This window comes from Micromys minutus, assembly GCF_963924665.1.
Source record: "Micromys minutus genome assembly, chromosome: 1".
Classification (NCBI taxonomy): Eukaryota; Metazoa; Chordata; class Mammalia; order Rodentia; family Muridae; genus Micromys; species Micromys minutus.
In genome coordinates this window covers 139,267,569-139,284,324 of record NC_137969.1, presented here as the reverse complement: position 1 = coordinate 139,284,324, position 16,756 = coordinate 139,267,569, and the positions used below count along the sequence as shown (strand labels likewise).

The following is a 16,756-nucleotide window of genomic DNA, read 5'->3' as shown; positions in this document are numbered from 1 at the left end:
AACTAAGGCCCATAACTTAACATAGTAGAAGCAATATATATCAAACCAGTAGCCAACTTCAAACTAAATGGAAAGAAAATTGAAGCAATCCTATTAAAATCAGGGACTAGACATGGCTGCTCACTCTCCCCCTACCCATTCAATAAAGTATTGGAAGTCCTAGCCAGGAAAATTAGACAACAAAAAGAAATCAAAGGGATTCACATTTGAAAGGAAAAAGTAAAAATATCACTGTTTGCAGATAATATGATAGTATAATTAAGTGACCACCAAAATTCAACCAGAGAGCTTTTCCAACTAATAAACAACTTCAGCAAAGTGGATGGATATAAAATTAACTAAAACAAATCAGCAGCCTTCCTCTACTCAAAGGACAAACAGGATGAGAAAGAAATTAGAGAAATGACATCATTCACAATCGTCGCAAAGACTATAAAATAACATGTACTGGGTGCCCCTAACAAAACAAGTGAAGGATCTGTATCACAAGAACTTCAAGACTCTGAAGAAGGAAATTGAGGAAAATCTCAGATGAAAAAATCTCCCATGATTATGGATTAGCAAGATCAACATTGTAAAATTGGCCATCTTACCAACAGTAATCTAAAGATTCAATGCAATCCCCATCAAAATTCCAACTCAAATCTTCATAGAGTTGGAAAAAGCAGTTTGCAAATTTATCTGGAATAACAAAAAACGTAAAATAGAGAAATCTATTCTCAAGGATAAAAACACTTCCTGGAGAATAACTATCACTGATCTCAAGCTATATTACAAAGCAATTGTGGTTAAAAAAAAAAAATACCCAATGGTATTGTTACAGAGATAAGCAGGTAGATCATCAATAGAACTTAGAACAGAATTTAGGACCCACAAATGAACTTACACACCTATGGGCACATGATTTTGACAAAGGAGCTTAAAACATTCAATGGAAAAAGGACAACCTCTTCAGAAAATTGTGTTGGTTCAACTGGCAGTCAGCATGCAGAAGAATGTAAATTGATCCTTTCCTATCCCCATGTACAAAGCTCAAGTGCAAGTGGATAAAAGATATCCACAAAAAACTGGGTACACTGAGACTATTAGATGAGAAAATGAAGAAAAGTTTCGAACACATAGGCAATGGGGAAAATTTCCTGAACAGAACAACAATAGCTTATGCTCTAAGAGTAAGAATCGACAGATGAGACCTCATGAAATTTCAAAGCTTCTGTAAAGCTAAGGACACTGTTAAGAAACAAAAACAGCAGCCTATAGATTGAGAAGGGATCTTTACCAATTCTACATCTGATAGAGGGATAGTACCTAATATATATATATATATATATATATATATATATATATATATATATATATATATATATATATTATATATCTTTATATATATATATATATATATATATAATGTATATATAAAGAACTCAGAAATCTAGACTATAGAGAAATAAATAATCCCATTAAAAATGGGATACAGAGCTAAACAAAGAATTCTCAACTGAGGAACTGAGAAGCACCTGAAGAAATGCTCAACATCCCTAATCATCAGGGAAATGCAAATCAAAACCATCATGAGATTCCACCTCACACCAGTTAGAATGGCTAAGATCAAAACTCAGGTGACAGCAGATGCTGGAGAGGATGTAAAGAAAGAGGAACACTTCTCCTTTGTTGGTGGGGTTGTAAGCTGGTACAACCACTTTGGAAATCAATCTGGCGGTTTCTCAGAAAATTGGACATAGTACTACCTGATAACCCAGCCATTCCATTCCTGGTCCTATACCCCAAAGATGCTTTCACCTATAACAAGACACATGCTCTACCATGTTTATAGCAGCTTTATTTATAATAGCCAGAAGCTGGAAAGATCCCAGATATCCATCCACAGATGAATAGATACAGAAAATGTGGTACATTTAGACAATGGAGTACTACTCAACTATTAGAAACAATGACATCATGAAATTCATAGGTAAATGGATGGAACTAGAGACTCTCATCCTGAGTGAGGTAACCCAGTCATGAAAGAACACACACTGTATGCACTCACAGATAAGCAGATGCTAGCCCAAGAAAGCTCTGAATTCCCAATACTGAGGAAACAATTCACAGAACTTATGAAGCTCAAAAAGAAGGAAGGCCAAAATGGAGATGCCTCAGCCCTTTTTAGAAGAGAGAACAAAACTTTCAAGGGGGGGGGTAAAAGGTCAAATAGAGGAACAGGGGTTGAAGAAAAGATCACTCAGAAGCCGCCTCGAATCTACCACATATGCAGTCACAAAACCTACGCACTATAGCTGGTCCCAAAAATTACTTACTGGCAGGCACCAGACAGAGATGCTCCTTCAGGGACTATGCTAGAGTCATATAGATACAGCTGCACATGTTTGCAGATAACCATTGATCTGAACTCAGGGATCCCAATGATGTTGCTAAAGAAAGAACCTGAAAGGGGTTGCAACCTCATCAAAAGATAACAAAATTATTAACTAACCAAACCCTCCAAAACTCCCATGGAGTAAAACACCAACCTCTGTTCACACTTTGAGAGACGCCTTGATCCAGTTGTGTATGTAGCTGAAGATAGTATTGTTTGGCATCAATGTGAGAAGAGGCATTTGTCCCAGAGAGGCCATGTTTTCCCAATATAGGGGAATGACAAGGCAATGGGATGGAGAGGGGGATCAGAAGAGAGTGCACCTTTGTGAAAGCAACTGGAGGGGGACGGAGAGGAGAAATAGGAGCAGTGGAAGGTAAAGGGATAGATTCTCAAATGTAAATATAGTGTATCTAACAAATAAACAAATAAATAAATAACAATAAAGACACATGCACCACCATGTTTGTAGCATCCTTATTTATAACAGCCAGAAGCTGGAAAGAACCCAGAGGAATGGATATAGAAAATGTGGTATATTTACACAATGGAGTACTACATAGGTATTAAAAATAATGACTTCATGAAATTCATGAACTTGAAGCTATCATCCTGAGTGATATAACCCAGTCACAGGGTATGCACTCACTGATAAGTGGATACTAGCCCCAAAAGCTCATAATACTCAAGAAAATATTCACAGACCTTATAAAACTCAAATGAAGAAAGAACAGAATTTGGATGCCTCAGTCCTTCTTAGAGGGTAGAACAAAGTACTTACAGGAGGAAATAAATGTTCAAATAGAGGAGCATGGGTTGAAGAAAAGATTATCTAGAGACTGCCTCACCTGGGGAATCAACCCCATATGCAGCCACCAAACACAAGCACTATTGCTGATGCCAAGAATTGTTTACTGTCCGGAGCCTGATATTAATGTCTCCTCAGAGGCTTTGCTCCAGTCATACAGATACAGTTCAGGAAGCTTGCAGCAAACCATCGGATTGAACACAGGGACCCTAATGGAGGAACTAGAGAAAGGACTGAAGGAGCTGAAAGTGTCTGCAACCCCATGGGAAGAACAACAGTATCAACCAACCAAACCCTCCAGAGCTCCCAGAGACTAAAACACCAACCAATGACTACACATGGACTCATAGGTCCAATTCCATATGTAGCAGAGGATAGCTTTGTCTGGCATTAATGGGTGGAGAGACCTCGTACCCAGTAAAGGTTCATTTTTCCAGTGTAGGGGAATGCCAAAGTGCTGAGGTGGGTGAGCGTGATTGGGAGTGCGAGCATCTTCATGGAATCAAGGAAAGGAGGTGAAGGTTTGGGAGTGGGAAGAGAGGGGATAACATTTGAAATTTAAATACAGAGAATATCCAATAAAAATGATAAAACATGCTAAATTTATATCATGACTTTACAGAATGTTTAAAAGTCAGGAAATAGGCCCAGTGAGATATTTTATGATGTAAATGTGCTTTTTGCCTCACCAAATACCTTTGTCTTTCATTGACAACCTATGTAATCGAAGGTAGGAGAAAACCAACTCTGCTGTTCTCACATGACCATACTGTTTTTCAAATGTTCATGCATATGAACATTCTTCTAGTCTATGAAAATGGCTGCAGAAAACACAAGAAAGCAGCATAGCCCACCAAAATTCATTCATCGCTTTTTCTTTTATGAATGCAGTTACATCAATAACTCATTATAGAGAGCATCCTTCTTTACTACAGTTTTTTCTCTATCTTCTGAGAATCATTTGTAGCATTCTCTGTGATGTTTATTTTATGTGACTAAATCTCTCATTTTATGAGTTACTTCTTTCTCTACAGATGCACATAATTTGTTTGGCCCCAAGATAAAATTAACACAATATGTGTCACCTTTCTGCGTTTTCTAACAGAATAGCAAACAACTGTAGCCATAATAAACCGCTTTTTACTATTGAATCACAGATGCTACGTCAAAAGTTGGAGTTAGCAGGCTTATTTCATTATGTAGCATAAAGATACTAATAAAGAAAATATCCTTCAGTTCTCTGAAAATGGTAGTTGCATTTTGTATACACGTCTTGTGTCCCTAAAAATATATTTCGGATGTTCATAATATGACAGTTGGAAGTGTAGATGTCAGTGTTGTTGAATACAGGCTTCTGGCCCAAATTCCAACACTGTACAATGTAAGACCTTGAGAAAGTTACAAATATCTTACTTAATTCTCTTCCAATTATTGTGGTATTACCTATATTACAATGGTCTATGATTCGAGGGATACCTCGGTCAGTAAAGTTATTGGTATGTCAATGTGATATCAACTGCTTGATCTCCAGAACTCATGTACTAAGTCCAAATAGAGTGATATAAACTGGTATCACTTGAGTTAGGGTCACTATGATAATGTGGTCTTTGGGCTTGTTAAACAGCAAATTTAATCTATTCATTGTGCTCCAGGCTAATGTTTCAATGAAAGGAATATGAAAAACGGCACCTGAGGAAGAATATTGATTCTACTTTCTTGATAAGTTTTACTTTCATATCTTGAATTATTTTTATTTTTTTAATTTTTAATTTTTGTTATTCTTTAATCTTTTCTTTACAGGCTAGTCATTATCTACCTCACAATCTGCCCTCTGATTAGTCCTCATCCCATACCACCTCTCCCCAGCCTATCTCCATGAGGATGTTTCAACCTCTCAGTTTCCACTCCACCAGACTTCCTTATTCCCTAGAGTCTCGAGTCTCTCAAGGGTTAGGTGCATTTTCTCTCACTGAGGCCAGACCAGGAAGTTCTCTACTGTATGTGTGTCAGGGGTCTCATATCAGCTAGAGTGTGCTTCCTGGTTGGAGGCTCAGTTTCTGTGAGATCTCAGGGTCAAGCCTGGTGGTCTTCATATAGGGTTGCCCTTGTCTTCTGCTTCTTCCAGCATTTTCTAATTCAACTATAGGGTTCTCCAGCTTCTGTCCACTGGTTAGGTATAAATATCTTCACATGACTCTTTCAGCTACTTGTTGGGCCTTTTGGAGAGCAGTCTTGATAGGCCCCTGTTTGTAAGCACACCATAGCATCAGTAATAGTGTCAGGACTTTGGGCCTCCCTCTGAGCTGAATACAAATTTGGGCTTGGCACTAGACCTCTTTTTTTTTTAATTGAATGACTTTATTTTAAAAAAACAAAGATAAATGTACAGATTTTAAGCATTTTTGCATAAAAGTATATGAATACATTTTTGTCAGTACTTGATTTTTTTAAACGTTTGATAGTGTGCATTAAAATCTTACTAGTTACAATGAGGATAAAGTACATGTAAAACAGGATGTAACCAGGAAATAGTCAAAGGTTTCTTGGTGTATAAAGATTAAGCATAATGGTTTTTCATTTTCTTTTGCTTTTGGCCTTTTTTTTTCTTGAACTTAATATAGTCTGTGAGTTATTTCTGGGTGTTCAGAGCTTTCTGGGGTTAGTATCCAATTATCAGTGACTGCATATTATGTCTGTTCTTTTGTGTCAGGGTTACCTCACTCAGGATGATATTCTCTAGATACATCCATTTTCTTAAGAATTTCATAAAGTCATTGTTTCTGATAGCTGAGTAGTACTCCATTGTGTAAATATACCACAGTTTTTGTATCCATTCATCTACTGAAGGCTCTACTCTATATTTGTCCTTGCAGTTCTTAAAGACAGGAAAAACTCTGCATCATAGTTTTTGACTCTGGAATAACAACCTGATCCTTCCAGTTAATGCCCCATCATTCTACTGGAGGTAGACTCTACAGGCTGCTTCTCCCCACTGTAGAACATTTGATCTGAGGTTCCTTCCTTTATATCCTGAGAGTCTCTCACCTTGAAAATTGACTACAGGAATATCCTGCATCCCAGTTCTTTGGCATTTTCTAGAGATTTTGCTCAGCACTTACCATTGGCAGCTACAATTTTCCATTAATTCTTCTGGCCCTCTTGACCAAGATCCTTTCTCATCCCATATCAAATCTTCATGATCCCCTGATTTTCTCCTCTTCTCTTTCCCTCCCACTTCCTCTCTCTGCCTCCTATGACTAATTTGTTCCCCTAAGTGTGATTAAAGCATTCCAGCTTGGGCCATTCTTGTTTAACTTCATTGAGTCTGTGGTGTTATCATAAGTAGTTTATACTTTATGGTTAATATCCACTTACTAGTGAGTATATACCATGCATGCTAGTTTGGGTCTGGGTCACTCCATTCAGAATAGGATTTTCTAGTTTCACTCCTTTGCTTGTAATAATCATACTGTCCTTTTTAAAAATAGCTGACTAGTGTTTTATTATCTATATAAACCACATTTTCTGTATCCATTCTTCTGTTAAGGAACATCTAGGCTTTTTCCAATATTTGTCTATTGTGAGTAAAGTTGCTATGAACATAGTGGAGCACATGTTGGGGTATGGTGGAACATCTTCCAGATGAGAGAAAAGCACATTAAATCACCCAATACCAAATTGACAACCTTGAGAACATACCTAGAAACAACATTATATAGCTTGAATGGGTTATATTTAAAAGTATGGATGTACAGATAGCTTCACTTAAAAACAATTAACAATAAAGAAGGCTTTAGATTTGAACAAGAACAAAAAGATACACATGGAGGTGTCTGCAGGAAAGAAAAAGAATAAGAAATGATTTAATTATATGAAAATCTCAAAAAAAAAAAAAAAAAGAAAAGAAAAGAAAATACGGCTTAAAACCTACTTAGAACCAACCCCAAAGCTGCCATGGTACTGTGGACTTTAACCCCTTGAAATTTATTTTCTCTGTTTGTAGAGTGGGGACATTGACAGCATTAATGAATTGAACAAAATAACACTCATAATATATTCCTAGGTCTGTCTTAGGTGTAGAACCAATGCTATTGAGGTGTTTTTCTATGTGAAAGTGTTTCTGTTTGCTTGCTTTGTTTTGTATTAGGAATAGAACATAGTGCCTTGAGTATGCAAAGTAAAACCTCATCACTAATCTATAATAATTGTCCTCCCTTTACTCTACTATTATTAATATATAATTAAAAAACACGGTCTCGTTGTTCTTTAGTTGCCTGCGAACAAACTGTAACCCACTTAGATCTTAAATTTAAAATTCTCATACCTTAGTCTACTACACACTAAGAGTATAGGCCGGGCCATATGCAGTTATTTGGGTGCCAGGAGAATAAACTGATAAGCAATCAATCACTATTAAATTATCATTTTGTTCTGGAAAGCATGCATAATGGCTATCTCATTCCCTTCTAGGTAACAAGAAGTCCATTGAGGAAGGATCAATATTTCCCTTTTTTCTTTCTTTTCAATTTTTTAAAATTAGATACTCTGTATTTACATTTGAGATGTTGTTCTTTTCCCTTGCTCTGCTCTTATGAGTGTTTTGTTCTTTCTTCTAAGAGTGGGATAGGTGGGTCTTCAGGTAGGACTTTGTCTAATTTTCTGCAGACCAGCCAGACTGATTTCCAGAGTGGTTGTACCAGCTTACAACTCCACCAACAGTGGAGTGTTTCTCTTTCTGGACATCCTTGCCCGCATCTGCTGTCATCTGAGTTTTTTATTTTGAGGATGTGTGTCCTGTACCACTTTCTTTTCTCTTCCTGTTTTCTGAGTGCAGGTTCAGTGTAGACATTCAACTTCCTCTGCCTTCATCTATGTTTTATCTGTCATGGTGACTTTGTAAGGGGAAATTAACCTTTCTTGATTTGTAAAAAAACATACTTTAAGCTTTGTTAACAAATTAGATAATAAATAAAAATGAGAAAAAGTTCCTTCTAAATCTAAGTTCCCTATAACTTTGGTCATGTCTGATTTTTGTTAAAGGCATCTTTTTGCTACTTAAAATGATCACTTGATTTTTTTTCTTTAGGTTATTTATTTATTTATTTATTTATTTATTTATTTATTACATTTATTGAATTACTTATGTGGAACCATTCCTGCATTTCAGTGTTAGAGGATACATAATTATGCTAGATAATCTCTGGATCAATGTCTTTATTCTATTGAGAGTATTTTACTGTGAATGTACCTCCAAAACTGATATGGTCCTATAGTTTTCTCTCACTAAGTTATTTACTTATTCACATTTCATCTTGATCTCAGCTCTTCTCTCTCCTATTCACCCATGACCCTTTCTCCATCCTTGCCTTCTTTTTGCCTCAGAGAAGAGAAATACCCCACCTCATCCCACCCCACCTTGCCCTAGCACATTAAGTCCCATCAGGACTAAGCTCAGCATCCTCTCTCACTGAAGTCAGACAAGGTAGTTCAGATAGGGAAACATGATCCAAAGGCAGGTAAAAGAGTTTAAGTCAGAGATAGTCCCTTCTCCAATTGTTGGTATTTGGCAGTTTTATTTATGTGTGTATGTGCCTTTACCTAGCTTTTTAGTATTGAAATGATACTGAGTTCATAGCAAGAATTAGAATATATTCTTTTAACTTTTTAGATAGTTTAAGAAAGTTTATCTGTTCTTTGAAAGAGTGAGAAATCTGCTGTGAAGTCATCTAGCCCCATATTGGTAGGTAGACGTCTTCTTATACAGTATCATTCTCCAAAGGTTTTATTGGTTTATCCTAGGCTATTGACTTTTTCTTGGTTTAATATTAGTGATTTTGTTGAATTCAAAAGTTTATTCATGTCTTTTAACTTTTCCAGGTTAACAGGGTATTATTTTTTTATAGCGTTCCTTACAATATTCTGTATTTCTTTGGTGTTCGTTGTAAAGTTTTTCTTCTCATTCCTGGTGATACTAATTTGGGTTTTCTTTTTCTTTCTTTTGGTTAGTTTCTGAAGTTTGAAATTAACTACTATTAATGGATTTCGGTTACATAGTTAATGGAGGTTAATCTTAAGTCTTTAAACCCAGTGGAATATATTTTATGAAGCTGTGTTTCCCAGGCAATGCCTTCTTGGCTAAGACTTCTCTTGATTAGTATAAGGTGTGCTTCTTTCTTCCTTATCTCTTCTGATAAATTTTAGTTGACATCCATTTTGCTCATATTAGGAGAGGTACCTTTGCTTGCTTTCTGGTCCAATCTATTGCCTTCCCTTTGTGTATCCTTTTCTATTAAGGAAGTGCCTATCTTCAAGAGGAGGGAATGTTTCTTGTTGAAAATAGGTAGACAGATTTGGGCTCTTGATCTGTTTAGTCACATCATGTCTTTGATTGGCGAATTTAAGGTGTTGATATTTATTATTGAAATGTGTATGGTAATTGTGGCCATTGTGTTTTTGATATTAGGTGTTGCCGTATTTTCAGTCGTCCTTTGTGTTTCAATAATTATGGTTTCAGATTTCATCCCTAACATTGCTTCCTGAGAAATAATTTGCATTCTTTGTCTAGCATCTTTATTATCTATACTAGAATGTGAGTTACACAGGTGTTCGTTATTTAACAATACTGTCATTTTCAAAACATAATAGTTTAAAATCAGTGAATAAATGACTCCTTCTATTAGAGGCCTTTGTGATTCATGAAACATTAAAAAGATAAGTTCTTTAAAGCCATCGAATGAATTGAATTGATGTATATATATTCTCAAATTATCTTTCTTGAATATTCTATTTTCTTTGGTGTTGGTAGTGGTGGTGGTGTGTGTGTTGTTGTTGCTGCATACTTACGTGTTATGTTAATTTTTTGGGGGGGTATAATCATGGCCAAAATTAATTTTGATAAAATAAGCTACTTGTCTTCTGTGTTTTATAAAACCTCTCAAAGAACTATATATCTTATATGACAGACTGAAAATTGTGGTTGTTCAGTGGATGCTCTGTTCTCGCCCATTGGATAACATTATGAAAAAAATAGCAGAGCAGTGGTTACAAAGTAAGGCTTGCATTGTTTTACACTAGGTGAGCAGGGCTTTTTCATTTCATACATCATTACAACTTTCTTCAATGACTGGGCACCAATTTCATCTCACTCCATCATAAGTTATCAGCACACAAACAGCATCAAGGCCAACTTGTAGCAACCTCAACACACTTTCTGTTAAACCTTGTAATTTCCAGTGTTCCTGCCAAAAACATTTTGTTATGCATCCTATCATATCAGCATCCTACAGTACACTATTAGAGTGTGACAAAACTCTTTCAAAAATGTCAAGCATAATGAATAAAGGAAAAAACAAAGTCATAGATCTTATCGTTCTTTCTATTTAGGGGAGATATGTTTTGTGAACATTACTTTCTGGTTTATTTTCATTTTGGGAGGTTTAAAAATATATTTATTTATGCTTTTTAATATAATAATATTTTATTCTGCTTTTTCACAAGCATATGCATGTATCTGTGAACATAGATATACATGGAAAACAATAAAAATGGTAGAGGTTGTAAATAGTATAATAAAATACAGACTAGATATACCCTGTGTATGATGCTATATTTTAACAACATTCAACTCAGTTTTGGTTCCTAGGATATTTTATAATATATATTTTTAAATTTTTCCATGAATAAATTCAATCATCAATTTTCTTTTGTAGCTTCCTTTTTTTCTCTTTTAACTTTATTTAAAAAAAGAGAGATACATGTACATATTTTTAAAGGCATTTTGGCATAACACTATATGAATATGGTTTTGTCAGTATTTAATTCTTTTAGGGGTTTGATAGTATGCATTGAGATCTTACTAGTTACCATAAGCATAAAGTACATGTAGAACAGAACTTAACATGGAAACAGTCAGAGTTTTCTTGGTGTGTATAGATAAACATAATAATTTTTGAATACAAAAAATTGCCACAAGGCTAAGGTCCAGATGTACCACACCCTGAGAGGCTGTTCTGGGAGCTTGGCCCTTTGCCCACTATTCTGAATACTAGTGGTGAGTGTCTGGCTTTTTCTCCAGGCCAAAATGGACCCTTTTCCAGTGGGTACAGCACTCTCTGCTCACTGAGAACTCACAGTTTCAGGTTCATGTCTGGTCTAGGTACAAAAGGGTCCTTGGAGCTGTTATTCCAGAACTGCCTTCCCCAGGCATATCAAGATTCTCTCTGACGCAGTCCAGGGCACCGCCTCCAGGCACTCTCTGTGCTCTGGGTACTCACTGCACAACCTCACTAGGTCTCTGCCCCAGGTTACCTGCTGGTCTAGGTGGAAGATCTTCTTGGTTTCAGGTCTGCCAGCCTATAAAAACAATTAATTAATTAATAAAAAAGAGAAGGGAAAATTTTTTATACCCCAAGGTTTATTTCCCCTACATAGTCTTATGTTGTCTGGAACATAGGTTCTGTACATGTTTGTAAGATAAATAAGTAAATGCTTGCCTCTACAATTTTTATAGTGTATTAAAAGCAATGAATAATTTCTCTTAATATGTTCTAATGTCAAATATTTATGTAAATTAATTAATGTATCATTTTATTCTCAATTACACAATGGACGACGGTAGAAATCTTTTATAAGCTATGGAAATGTATGACATGAGATATATACATCTGGTCTTTTTCTTTTAATTTTATGTGTTTTTAGAATTTAGATACATTTTACAATCAATATGCTATGCCTGAAATGGATTGTGTTATAATAGTGTCTGTGTTTAATCACTGTCCATGGAAATAAATGAAGACAGAACGCAATACAATTTCTGACAAAATATGTACCAGGTAAATAAATGGACTCAAGCACAAAGGTATTGATATATGTTGAAATATAATTAGCCTGCCATATTAAAGGAAAAATAAAAGATTAGTATTTCTTTTATGTGGCTGTGTTTGAATCATTTCCTATAAAATGCATAAATCAGTACTGATAAAGGATTACCAGGTGTTATGAGAAAAGCACACTTTTCAACCTAAAACTTACTGTTTAAAAGTAATTTATGAACAAAATACAAAACTAAATTGCAACAATTCTTTGTATACATTTAATTATGTGTTTACTAAGTGCTTTTTTTAATTCAAAAGGAATTTACCTGTTGGATGTTGTCTTTGTTTTAGCTGCTCACTTTTGTGAAATATAGTTGAAAGGAACAGTTGACAGAGAACAAAGATCCACTTTGCTCTGGTTTCTGAAAATTTTATGCAGTGGTTTTCAACCTGTGTGCTGCAACCCCAATAGGGGTCAAATGATCCTACTACAGATGTTGCAGAACACTACTGAAAAACAGGGATCTTCACATTGCAATTCATAAGAATAGCAAATTATAGTTTGGAGTATCAATGAAAATATTTTACAGTTAGATGTCCCACCAGGGGAAGAACGGTGTTGAAGGACCACAGAAGAGGAAGGTTGGGGTCCACACTGCTTAATGTGATGTGAGCTGGGTCCATTACTTTGTACTTGAGTCAAGGTATATGGTGTCAGCACTGTGGATGCCAGGAAAGAAATAACTGTAAGAGAGAGAATGGGGGAGGGGGAGGGGAAGGAAGAGCAAATAGAGAGACAGGGAAAGTGACAGAGAACTAGAAAGAGACCAACATGGTGAGAGATTTTTGGAAAATATTTTCTCCCTCAGTACAATATTTTCAAGTTCCAGTCTTTCTTCAAGTTTTAGATTTTTGTTTAGTGATTAATATAATTCCATTGGGTAAATGTAGCTTGTTTGCATTATCTGTCTTCTATCTGTTAACTTACTTCTCAGGTGATGGGTACCAAGATTTTTTTTTTTTCTATTTGCTATGTATTGTGAATAGAGTAGCTATAAATACGGACATTAAGGAATCTGTCATAGGATAAAGATTCATTTGGGATATTTTCAGAAACTATATAGCTGGAACATACAAGTGTATTTTTATTAGCTTTGAAAAAGACTTAATGATTTTGCCCATCATGGCTGTACCCCTTTACCTCCCCAACAATAAAGAATCCATTTTCTTCTTTCTACATATGCTCCTACTTTGTTTTCTTGAATGAATTGAATCCCAAAGTTGTCTGGATTTAAATTTCCCTGGAGGCTAAGGATGTAAAACACTTGAAAAAATATTTCTTACACATTTGTATTTCTTCTTTTGAGAACTCTATGTACTTCAAATCCAATAAAGAGCCAAAATGTCATATGTCATATTTTTTTTTTAACTTTCACTCTCCAATTGTTTAACTTTTAGCATCCTTTCAGAGCTACTAAGATTAAAATCTGCCTTGCTGTGCCTGTATCTTGAAGTATACTCCATAGGTCTTTTCTCATAATTTCAGACTATCTGGTCTTAGGTTGAGATCATTGATTTTTTGGTTTTTTTAGAGTTGGTTCTTGTGCAGGGTAAGAGATGACTATCTAGTTTCATTTTTCTAAGTGTACATATGTATGGAGAGCATTTTGGAGCTACTAGACAGTTGGTGATGGGAATTTTTTACTTCACCAGGACAATCAGAAGCTGGTCAAGGCAGGAATCTGATTCTGGTCCTATACCCAGGAAACTGGCCCAAATTAAAAACATTTGCATTTGAATGTCAGGGCAGAACACTTAATAGCTCAGGGCAGGACATTTACACTTGTAGCTCAGGGCAGTTTCAGAAGAGGTAGATGTGGCAGTCTTTTCATCTCTTGGGATCCCCTCTTGTCCCTGATCCTCACAACTGGCTTCCAGAAAGAAGTTTACAGGATTTTTTGATTATTAACTTGCTCCCTCACTCAGAACTGAAGTTATCTTTCTGTGTGTAATTAAAGTGGAATGATTAAAGAAGGCTTCTCTTTAGCCTCAAGAGTGGTCCAAGTCATGTTACAATTCTGTCTCTTTTTTTTCTTTCAGTCCTTGCTCCTGCCCTGGGGAACCTGTTGTTTGGCTGAGCTGGTCTTGGACACATAGGCAGTTTCCCCAGCACCCTGATTTGGCAGATGCTTACTAGTCTTCAGTGTAATTTTGGCAAAAAAAAAATCAAGTAGCTGTAGTTGAGTGAACTTGTGTTTAGGTTTTCAATCTCCGATGTAATTAATCTATGTGTTTCTTCTAAATCAGTACCCTCTTCGGTTTGCAACCTATGTGTCTGTGATCTGATACAAAATTATAGACATAAATGCTTCAGGTTTATCATTTTGCACATGATTGCTTTGATCATTTGGGTCTTGGAGCATCTCTATCATTTTGGTTTCTCTATTTCATTGCAGAATGCCATTAAGACTGGAATTGGGATTTCATTGAATCTGTATGTTATTTTCGCTAGAACAGTAAACTTCACAATAGTAATTTTTCCTGATCTATGTGTAATATGGTCTTTCCATTTTCTTTTATTTCAGTTTCTGTCTTCAATGTTTAAACTTACAGCTTAAATGCCTTTAAGTTCATTGTTAAAATTTATTTCAAGGCAAAAATTTAAGCTACCGTTAATGGAATTTTCTACAAATTTCTCTTTCAGAATATTTGTCATTCATATATAGAAGTTACTGATATGTTTTATGATGAATTTGCAACTCATAACTTTGCTGCAATTATTTCTAAGTTCTAATGTGTGTGTGTGTGTGTGTGTGTGTGTGTGTGTGTGTGTGTGTGTGTGTGAGGGTGTTGTGTGTGTGTGATTTCAGGTCTGATAAGCATAGAATACTCACGAACAATTAGGATACCATTTTTTTCTCTTCTCATTTACTTTCCTTTCAGAATTTCTTTGTGTGTCTTGTCAAACAACTGTGATCAAGTACTACATTTAATACGAGCGAATACAGTATATAGTCTTGTATTGTTTTCTTATATGAAGATTCCGTAGTCAGATATTTAGTTTCTGTGTTTTATTTGGTATGAGTGTCAGTAGTGGCCATAGAACAAGAATGCATCATGAAGGGGGAGAGATAACCACAACCACAACAAATATGACAGCAAGACACAGCAAGTTTGGATGTATGATTTGTTTAAATTACTCACGTGTGATTTAAAAGTTGAGAAGGAATTCTAGGTGTAGAAATGGTGCAGAGAGTGAATGGGAGAGGGAAGACAGGAAGGAAGCAGACCAAAGAAAACTAAATGTGCATGGCAAAGTGACATGGGATTCTCTTATCTCTCAAGATTTTCATCTTTTATATTTAAACTTAATGCAAAATGTTTTATAAGTGTTCCTAATGTCTATATCTTGTTGTCCATTGTTTGATCTTCATTCTCTTCCCTTTCAAAATTATAACAGCATTTTTCTGGATATATGAACTTAATTTCCACTTCCCATAGTTCTTTTGTTTGTTTGTTTTTTACTTCCTCAACTTTATTAAAGAAAAAAAACCAGTGATTGTAAATCTCTAGAACATGGTCAAGCTCCTGGGACTCCTCCCTTGAAGGTGTGACATCTGACTTCCACATACATGGAGGTTCCTATCACGAAGCAGGTGAGAAGTTGACACCCTCATGTGTTCATCCCCAACTTTCCCCAGTCCGTGGTCTGTCTTTGGATCTGGAACAATGGCCTGAACAGCTACTATGGCTTCATTAATTATGAAGGATCTGAGCAGCTTTATTAAGAACTGTATTTCCTATGTCAAAGTTAAGAAAATGTTTGTCTAAAGCAACAGCTAAGCCCTCTTTTGTTTGATTTGTTTTAGCAACTGCATCCTGTGTTAGATTTTCCTGAAGCAAAATGCGGATTGCCTTAACCATTATCAAGTAGTCATCATGACACTGAATCTGAAGTAGGTTAGCCAGAGCCATGACAGGATGATTTACATCCAAGTTGATCAACGATCTGCATTTTTAGCTGCGTGGTCAGTACTTTTCCTCTCTTCGAGTACCAAATCCTTGTATTTTTCAGTGTTAGCTCCATATTAAAGTCTAGCAGCTAAACCATGAAGCTGGTCAATTGCTTCTTGCTGATCCTGAATCTTGAAAGCACAGTTATCAACTCTGAGATACTTTTCAAATAACTTGGGCCAGTCACTGCTATAGATATTTTTCAAGTTACCTCTGTCTTCAGTCTTGTAGTGCCTGATTTTCTGGTCTTCAAGCCAAATTATGAAGTTTCTAAATTGTTTCATCTTTGGGGTTGTGGTAAATCAGGGCCATTAGCTTGTGTAAGAACCTGCTCTTCTTCTTGCTCTAGGCGCTCAGGCTTCCGTGGTGACTGGAGAAGCGAAGTGAGGTGGGCAGCACTGCTCCCATATTTCAATTCCAAAAAAAAAAAATCTGAAAAATATTTTCATAAATTTTTAATTCATTTAAAAATGTCTTCATCTTTCTAGTTTAATTTCTTATTATATAATTTAAACTTTACCATTACTGTCTTATTCTGTGATGACTTCTAGTGTTTGAGTTTATGTGTATATTTATGAAGGGGACCAGCTTACTCATTTAAGTAAACAGGTTTTTACCTCAGCACTCTCTTGTCATCACCATGAGCATTGATTTGCTTGCATGTACACCATTTCATTTCTGAATAGCGGTCAAAATTCTGGCATACAAACTTAGCTATATATCATAAATGACAGAAAACAGGGC

The 16,756-nt window shown here is 35.7% G+C and overlaps 1 pseudogene across 1 annotated transcript; it reads right to left on the bottom strand.

The window, feature by feature from the left end:
* Positions 1-15,567: 15,567 nt before the first annotated feature.
* LOC308414449 (RNA transcription, translation and transport factor protein-like) lies at positions 15,568-16,324 on the bottom strand (annotated as a pseudogene). The gene has a single exon. The product of its transcript is annotated as an RNA transcription, translation and transport factor protein-like (transcript).
* Positions 16,325-16,756: the final 432 nt, after the last annotated feature.